This window comes from Puma concolor, chromosome D2, assembly GCF_028749965.1.
Source record: "Puma concolor isolate L17-30 chromosome D2, mPumCon1.1.hap2, whole genome shotgun sequence".
NCBI lineage: Eukaryota > Metazoa > Chordata > Mammalia > Carnivora > Felidae > Puma > Puma concolor.
Genome location: NC_141677.1, coordinates 360,066 through 367,491, shown reverse-complemented (window position 1 = coordinate 367,491; position 7,426 = coordinate 360,066). Strand labels below are relative to the sequence as shown.

Below are 7,426 nucleotides of genomic sequence, written 5' to 3'. Positions count from 1 at the left end.
AACTCATTATGAAAGCCTTGATCCCCTTTAATACTATTAGTGAAGTTCAAATTTCTATCCTGCAACAAGTTCTTCCCGCTGAGAAGATGAAGCTGATTGAAGTCCATGGGAGGTGGGTATCAGTAAACAGATGGGAGCTTTTGTTCTCAGATCAAGTAACTTCTATATTCTCTCCACATGAGCAGTTTTTTTCTCTTCTTTCCTTTTAAGACAGAGGCACTGTACACTGATCAGGCATTTCTTCACCCAGCATCTTGTGATGAATTTTTTGAAGACTCACTGGGATTTCAAACACACAGTCTGCATATTCAGCCATTAGGTAATCTGCCAAAAATAAAAAGAGTTCCCTTTCCACAGAAAAAATGAACCAATGAATTACTTCAGATCTCTACCATTTGCTTTACTGTGATGCAGCTTGTCTCTTTTCGCTACTCCAATTCTAGTTTCAAGAAGTCTGCTTTTTAAAGTTTTTATCAAATAATAAAAAGATTCAAATAGAATACCACTGAAGAAAACAGAGTACAGCCTAATGGAGCCATTACCAACTCCTGATGTGTAAATTCAGGCTTAGATCTTCATCTTCATCTTCATCATCTTTCAGGATACATAGAAAGACACGTATACTCAACATTTCCCAAGATTATGTCAAAGACAATAATCACTTGGATGATTTCCTCCTCATTTGAATGGAAAGCTTCAGAGATGTTCTATATTGCTGCAAAACAATCATAACTGAGCAAAACTGAACTGTTCAAAATAGCCAAAATATAAGATGTAATGGGAAATTAAACTAAATTTGATCCCCATAGGTAAAGAGAATGCATTTATTACTCATTTGGAAAGGGACAAAGGAAAAGAAAAAATGGGTAGGCACAAATATTTCAGGATATTTGTCTGAAGCACAGGATTTTGCAACTGTTCAAATTGTGATACAAATATGAATTTTGTAGTTTATCTTTAATAATAACTGGTCTATTCTCTTGTTTTTAATTCTGAAAGAAGGAGGATTATGATGCTTTTCAGGAACAGAACCAGCTGTGGTTTGATCTATCATCCGATACATCCCAACAGTGGGAAATACATCTTACTTGATTGATGAAAATAAATTATACTCGTCTGCTGGAGAAAACAAATGTCTACTGAAATTGAATAATGACCTATCCTGCCATCATGCTCAGAGAGTCCCGGGCAGGGGCGCAGGATGCCCCCTGAGAGGTTCGAGGATCTGAGAGTGGGGAGGACCTTACCCCACTTCCCGAACCAGGTTCAGGAGCTATATTGGGCCTTCATATGACATGCTATGAGGTATGTGTACGCTAAGACTGGCCCAAGTAGCATATACATGTTTCCATTTGTCTTCCCAAGACAGCAGCTGGTATTTTTTCATGCCTCCAAGAAAGCCATAACAGTTAGCTGAGAAAGAAAGAGAGGGAGGCAGAAAGAGAAAGAGAGAGGAAGAAGATCTGAAAGTATCTTGGACCATAACAAGAGGGACCATAGGGAGAGTGACCTAGATAGACCGTGCATAGCAAGGACCCGATCAGAGAGTGTCCATGTGGGCAGGTGCTAGCACAGGAAGATACATGAGGTCAAGTGACCCCACCTGACACCACCCAGCTACAATGAATGAGAAAGAAGGGACAATCACTAACTGGATTTAAATGTCACTAAACAAAATCTAGTGCACATGCACCAAAATCCCATTGTCTGATACCAGGCAGAAGAGGCACTTTATAAAATTTGACAGAAAAACAAATACTTCTTTTGCACAACAGGGTACATGGTTTATCAAATTAAAACATTTTTGGACTAGCAGAAATCTTAAAAGTTGTCTACTCCAAACTATTCATTTAGCCAATAGGGAAGCAAAAATTGGGGCACATGTGTGGCTCAGTGGGTTAAACATCCAACTTTTGATTTCAGTTCAGTCATGATTTCACTGTTTGTGAGTTCAAGCCCTGCGTCGGGCTCTGTGCTGACAGCTCAGAGCCTGGCGCCTGCTTTGGATTCTGTGTCTCCCTCTTCCTCTGCCCACCCCCCCCCCAACTCTGAGTAAGTAAATAAACATTAAAAAAAACTAAGAAGCAAAAGTCTGGTAAGGTTAGGAGATTCGCACAAACTTCCTCCCAGAGTTAGTGGCAGGGTTAGACCCAGAACTCAGTGTCCTGTTTTCCACTTCAGACTTCCTTCTTCTACATCAGACTGCCTCACTGTCACTCTAAAAGCTGTATTTGTATTACTACAATGCAATTATCGTTTCAAAATAGACACAGCTTCATGTGAACTGTGAACATACTCATGCAGGCTTGACAGGTAGGCAACACGGCATGCCAGCTTATTATTCCTGCTTTCAGTGAATGTTAAAAATATGCCATCTGGGTGTTAAAAATGATTTTTGCTTCTGGACTTGCTAGAAGCAAGGAAAAGGACACTTTGTTATTATCACAACTGAAAACAAGTAGTTAAAACCACTTTTGAATATTTTATTACCAACCTGTCTAATGTATACTTTAAAACTAGGTAGAAAAGCAATCTAGAGTAAATCTGACTTTTAAGTTTATTTTGTCTGAAATAACAAATATGATTTGCAAAAATGCAAATTTCAACTATAAATAAATCATAACAGATACTTTATTCCAGACACTACTTTAAATTTGGGTTTTTTTTTAAATATAAATGCTTTGATATATGCCATTTCAAAGCTTTGTTATTAAGCTGATTGCACCAGGTAAGAGCGAAAAAAACCTTTCTGTGTCCTCTGATTACGTGTTACAATTAAGTTCCTTTTGTCACCAAAGCAGAAGTACAAGCATGTGCAAAATCCTAAAAATTTTGTTCATTTTTTTGTATTTTATGTCATGCTAATTTTGATAAGTTTTCTGATCTCATAACCTTCATTTCCTAACATCAAATCTGACATTTTTCCAATTTTTAAGCTTCATATATTTCACATGTATTCTATTATAAGCCATTCTTTCCTAAAATTGATAAATGGATATTTTTATTCTGTAGTCATTATCTCTTGGTTTAATTCTCTTTTGGGATATTTATAGATGTCACCTATTTATTCTAGTCACAGGAACCATAAATAACATTGAACAGAAATTAGTACTGTATATGCATATAATTTTTATATCCGTCAGTACATTTAATATTCAAAACAATCTAGTGAGTAGAAATCATTAAAAAATTAGGATAACAGCAGCAACAATGAAGTGATATTGATAGGCAAGTTTATTTAATCATTCTCAATTAAAGATGATTTTTTTAAAAAGCTCAAGGAGTTTAAATTATCAAGGTCAACTAGCTGATATTCCACATATATTTCAACTCAAATGTGTATAAGAGAATTTTACAATAAAACCAGCTTCAGAAGAAACTTCAGAAAAATACTCAACAAATGTAAAATGATAAAATAAAAATATGCAACGTGACATTATTCAGTCACGAGTAGAGAGAAGAAAACAGCTATAGCCATATTGCCCAGAAGACCTGCCACAACTCATCTGACTCCTGCTGAGAAGCTAACAGAAATAATACCACAGGCGTCAGAAAGAAATTAGGTACATCCTGCCATCCCTGTCTTTCCTCATGAGAGTGACGTGGTAATGCCAGATGCTAATGGGAGAGATGAAGTCAATAGTCCCAGGAGCCAAGACCCTCCTGGGTATAGGTTCTAAAACAGACAGATCTATGCAAGTAGAGATGGTTGCCAAAGCCCAGTGGTTAGATTTGAGGATATTTATTTTTTCTGCATCTGTAGTTCAAAAGACGCGTGTATCAGGACTCTGCTTTGGGGTAAGAGGCAGCAGGTGCAGTAGGGCCAAAGTTTCCCCGCAGAACAAACACAGAACAAAAATAAATTGTATTTTAAAGACACCAGAGAGCTATAATGCAACAATGAGCCAATGGACTAAAATTCAAGAAAGGAAAGCCTTTCCTATCACTTTCCCTCCTTAATTTCATTCATGATTTATCACCACCCACATTATACAGGGCAGTCACTTACCTGAAACCCACAGCCAAATATCTCTGAGAATTCAGATGTTTTCTATGTTTAGAAAAGCAATACAGTGTATATATATTCTACTTCCATTCTGCTCCCCACAGGACCTGGGACAGTGACCCCAGATCAAGCCCGTTGATATTTCTGTAAATAAAGATATGAATATTGACTCTAATTGTGATGAACAAAGATTATACACAGTATTTTGTTAATTCAGGTCAGGAGACTCCAGAGGAGTTATGACAAAACTTTAGGTTTTCAGGAGTTTTTTTTATTTCAGAATTGTGCCATAGAAAGTGCAGGGATTTATTATATTTTTATCATTGTCATTAATTGTCTATATGTCCCCCTAAAATGCAGGTCCTGGGGGTCAGGGACCCTCTGAATGCGAATCGTTGCAGCCCAGATCCTATGATAGTACAGGACTCATAAGAGGTTTACAGTAAGTGAAAGAAATGTGTTTTCCAAAAGGATGTCCAGGAAACGAAAATGGAGCTGCTCTGTCAACCAAGATACAAATCTGAGTGCTATTTATTTCTTCATGAGTATTGAGTCATGAGTAACAAGACTTTTCAGCTAAGCAGATCTGAGTGTCTCGAAAAGTCACAGTCCTTGTATACGTTGAGACAAGAAAAATGCAAATGTTTAACGTAGATGGAATGTGGAGAATTATGATAAAATAAGACTTCTTACATTTCCTACTTGAAAAAGGGGAAATAATTTTCCTCAAGAAGATGATCTCTAAGAGCTCTTCACTTAAAATGCACCACTTCTTCCTGGGGAATGGCAATTTATAAACAAAATATTATGAACTGTTTGTGTAGTAAAAATGCAAGGAACAGGGGTCATCCCAATACACAAGTATATACTAATGGCACATTTAGCGAGAGAAAATAGGAAAGAATATAAGATTCACACTGTATCCATTTAAAAGACATTTCTTAATACAAAATACCTCAGCTTTTCATGCTACTGCAATCTTTGGGTTAAATTAGATCTTGAGAGGTCACAGGGGAGTTAACACCTATGTCACATAGGGGTGGAGAGTGGAGAGGCTATATTGGAGTCTATTTTTAAAATAAACAGATGAACGAGCACAATTGGTAAAAATGCACCAATTAACAAGTCTTCATTTTACCATACAGTATGTCTGGGAGTGTATAAAGTCTGTTCCAAGATACAGGATGAAGACAATGCCCTTGACTTTGTCCCTGAGCTTGCAGGATGTTTTTTCTCTTTTTAAGAAGTAAAAACAATACAAGAATGTCAATTAGAGGCATGATGGCACGTTCTTCATTAATAAGAACTGAGACAGAAAAAGCACTAGTCTGAGCTGCTAAGGAAGTATGGGGCTTGGGCAGAACCTTCACTGGTGTTCAGGGTAAGGGTGAATGGGAGCCACAGGGAATGAATTTTCCTAATGAAAGAAAAGCGTGTGCAAATCTAACAGGGGAACCGGGTGGGAGACAGTGCAATGGCCTAAGTCAAAAGCATTGCCCAGCTTTGGTTTCAGGTGTGGCCACTGTGGGAAGGAAATTACCAGGGAGTAAGCCTTGACAACTCCCTGATCCTTCCCAGGGGTTGTCAAGATGCTTTGCACATGCTTAACGCCCTTGCTGCATAAGCAGCTTCTAATTGAACAACTAAATTGTATACTCTGTTTGCCAACTTAGCCTTCTTTTGACCACACTGGTTGGGGGAAAATCAAGGAAGAAAAAAACCACAGGATAGCTTTGAAACATTATTTAAATAGCCTTATTCCTACATAAAATGCTTCTGATCCTGTTCACATTTACAAATAGTACCCAGTATTTGTGACTATATCTTCAATGCTTTCTTTATATTCCTCTACACATCACGTTGCTTATGAAACCCAAACAGAAAGTGAGCAGTGGGAAGGTGGAAATGCAGTGTCATCATCAAGAATGTGGCTTTGGGAATTTGATCATTATGAGTCCCAGAACAATACTTACTGAATTAATAATCATAAGCAAATGGCCTACTTTCTCAAAGCCTCAACATATCTTTATTTTAAAGTTTTTATTTGTTTTGAAAGAGAGAGAGGGAGGGAGAGAGACAGAGAGAGGGAGAGCAGGGATGTGGCAGAGAGAGAGAGAGAGAGAGAGAGAGAGAGAATCTGAAGCATGCTCCAGGCTCTGAGCTGTCAGCGTAAAGCCCAATGTGGGGCTTGAACTCATGGACCGTGAGATCACGACCTGGGCCGAAATCAAGAGTCAGACACCTACTTGACCGAGCCAACCATGCGCTGCAAAGCCTTAACATATTTTATATGACAATTATAGATTAAGCCAATAAAGCACTCAGGACCGAGTTTGGCATATAGTTTGAGTTCAACAGGACTCAGCTGTTGGTATTACTACTAACTGGCTCCACTGCTGAGTATTGTCCAAGAAATACCTTGTAATAATTTGTAAATATTTTAAATTTCATTAGCAACATTAAAATATTACCAACAGAATTGTAATCATTGTCATTTTAATAATTAAGACAGGCTTATTAATTTTCTGCTTTATAACAAAACTGATGTTATGTGTCACATTTGTTACTGTACTATGCAGAGACCAGTTCATCCCTGTGCTCCTGAGCTTGGAGCTTGTTCACACAGCAGCCTTTGCAGATCAGCACTCCTGCCTCAGTGACATCATTGCCCATGACAAACCTCGGGAATTGTTATTTTAAAGGAAAGGAGTATGTTGCAGAAATAAGAAGTAAGGAAGGTTGCTGCAAAGACCCATCTCATATTTCATCCATTGAAATTTCTTAAATGTCAAGTCTGGATGTTTCTTTGTTAATAAACATTTCTATTTTTCTGAGGAATTTGGATATTAGCTTCAGTTTGACCTTTGTAGTAGAAAAGCATGTAGCTTTCAGGACTTGACAATGATAGCAACTTCTGGAACTTCAACACAGATTTCTTAGAATCCTCATTTTGACACCGTAATATGTAGGATATTCTTTCCCAGTGGGAAGGAAACATTGTCTTTTGGATAGACAACAATTTCAGCTGCCAGGAACAAAGCGTGCCTCCCCCTCTCAGCAGCCCTGCGTGCCTCTACTGTTCCAGCATCCTCTGAAGAAAAAATGTATGTTGTGTATCCCATATTTTGTCAGAAAATACCAGTCACACACACCAAACCTTCTGACAATAAATCCATCAGTTCGTGTGTGTTATAGTGCTAAATACACAAAAATAAAATTTTAACTATAGGATAGCAAAATCACATTATTTTTTACTCCATCATATTAACCCACAAGACTGCCTCAAGAAGTATACAAGAATTTCTTCTTACAGTTGTGAAGGAAGATTTATATGTATGGGATTTTTTATTTCTATAAACTTTCATTATTGTTAAATATGCTGAGAATAAACAAAAATTAATATTTGTAGACTTTCCTCAA

The 7,426-nt window shown here is 37.5% G+C and overlaps 1 long non-coding RNA gene across 1 annotated transcript; it reads left to right on the top strand.

Annotated features, from left to right (window-relative positions):
- The first annotated feature begins 597 nt into the window (after nt 1-597).
- LOC147575730 (uncharacterized) lies at nt 598-6,844 on the top strand. Its single transcript, XR_015241955.1, has 2 exons — nt 598-1,305; nt 6,586-6,844. It is a non-coding gene; the product is annotated as an uncharacterized LOC147575730 (long non-coding RNA).
- Nucleotides 6,845-7,426: the final 582 nt, after the last annotated feature.